Genomic DNA, 2345 nt, shown 5'->3' with positions numbered 1-2345 from the left:
GAAATTGGGACACTTTTGAAATTTTAATTTTTGACCAAAATCGACAGGTCCGGGGCTTAGGGAATTTCTCATATGCCACAAAACGGTTGAAGCTACTGTTCAAAAATTATGCTCCGAAATCAACTTCTGTCACCTTAGTGACACATTTTGGGATAGTACCTAAAAATTAAAGCAGAAATTGGGACACTTGAAATTTTCATTTTTGACCAAAATCGACAGGTCCGGGGACTAGGGAATTTCTCATATGCCACAAAACGGTTGAAGCTCCTGTTCAAAAAGTATGCTCCGAAATCAACTTCTGTCACCTTAGTGATATATTTTGGGATAGTTCCTAAACTTTAAAGCAGAAATTGGGGCACTTTTGAAATTTTCATTTTTGACCAAAATCGACAGGTCCGGGGCTTAGGGAATTTCATATATGCCACAAAACGGTTGAAGCTACTGTTCAAAAATTGTGCTCCGAAATTAACTTCTGTCACCTTAGTGATACATTTTGGGATAGTACCTAAACTTTAAAGAAGAAATTGGGGCACTTTAGAAATTTTCATTTTTGACCAAAATCGACAGGTTCGAGGCTTAGGGAATTTCTCATATGCCACAAAACGGTTGAAGCTCCTGTTCAAAAATTATGCTCCGAAATCAACTTCTGTCACCTTAGTGATACATTTTGGGATAGTACCTAAAAATTAAAGCAGAAATTGGGACACTTTTGAAATTTTCATTTTTGACCAAAATCGACAGGTCCGGGGCTTAGGGAATTTCTCATATGCCACAAAACGGTTGAAGCTCCTGTTCAAAAATGATGCTCCATAATCAACTTCTGTCACCTTAGTGATACATTTTGGGATAGTACCTAAACTTTAAAGCAGAAATTGGGGCACTTTTGAAATTTTCATTTTTGACCAAAATCGACAGGTCTGGGGCTTATGGAATTTCTCATATGCCACAAAGTGGTTGAAGCTACTGTTCAAAAATTATGCTCCATAATCAACTTCTGTCTCCTTAGTGATACATTTTGGGATAGTACCTAAAAATTAAAGCAGAAATTGGGACACTTTTGAAATTTTAATTTTTGACCAAAATCGACAGGTCCGGGGCTTAGAGAATTTCATATATGCCACAAAACGGTTGAAGCTACGGTTCAAAAATTGTGCTCCGAAATCAACTTCTGTCACCTTAGTGATACATTTTGGGATAGTACCTAAACTTTAAAGCAGAAATTGGGGCACTTTAGAAATTTTCATTTTTGACCAAAATCGACAGGTTCGGGGCTTAGGGAATTTCTCATATGCCACAAAACGGTTGAAGCTCCTGTTCAAAAATTATGCACCGAAATCAACTTCTGTCACCTTAGTGATACATTTTGGGATATTACCTAAAGTTTAAAGCAGAAATTGGGGTACTTTTGAAATTTTCATTTTTGAACAAAATCTACAGGTCCGGGGCTTAGGGAATTTCTCATATGCCACAAAACGGATAAAGCTCCTGTTCAAAAATTATGCTCCATAATCAACTTCTGTCACCTTAGTGATACATTTTGGGATAGTACCTAAAAATTAAAGCAGAAATTGGGACACTTTTGAAATTTTCATTTTTGACCAAAATCGACAGGTCTGGGGCTTAGGGAATTTCTCATATGCCACAAAATGGTTGAAGCTCCTGTTCAAAAATGATGCTCCATAATCAACTTCTGTCACCTTAGTGATACATTTTGGGATAGTACCTAAAAATTAAAGCAGAAATTGGGACACTTTTGAAATTTTAATTTTTGACCAAAATCGACAGGTCCGGGGCTTAGGGAATTTCTCATATGCCACAAAACGGTTGAAGCTACTGTTCAAAAATTGTGCTCCGAAATCAACTTCTGTCACCTTAGTGATACATTTTGGGATAGTACCTAAACTTTAAAGAAGAAATTGGGGCACTTTAGAAATTTTCATTTTTGACCAAAATCGACAGGTTCGGGGCTTAGGGAATTTCTCATATGCCACAAAACGGTTGAAGCTCCTGTTCAAAAATTATGCTCCGAAATCAACTTCTGTCACCTTAGTGATACATTTTGGGATAGTACCTAAACTTTAAAGCAGAAATTGGGGCACTTTTGAAATTTTCATTTTTGACAAAAATCGACAGGTCCGGGGCTTAGGAAATTTCTCATATGCCACAAAACGGTGGAAGCTACTGTTCAAATATTATGCACCGAAATCAACTTCTGTCACCTTAGTGATACATTTTGGGATATTACCTAAAGTTTAAAGCAGAAATTGGGGTACTTTTGAAATTTTCATTTTTGAACAAAATCTACAGGTCCGGGGCTTAGGGAATTTCTCATATGCTACAAAACG

The sequence above is a fragment of the Pseudophryne corroboree genome, unplaced genomic scaffold, assembly GCF_028390025.1.
Source record: "Pseudophryne corroboree isolate aPseCor3 unplaced genomic scaffold, aPseCor3.hap2 scaffold_528, whole genome shotgun sequence".
Taxonomy (NCBI): Eukaryota; Metazoa; Chordata; class Amphibia; order Anura; family Myobatrachidae; genus Pseudophryne; species Pseudophryne corroboree.
Note: the sequence above shows the minus strand (reverse complement) of the source record.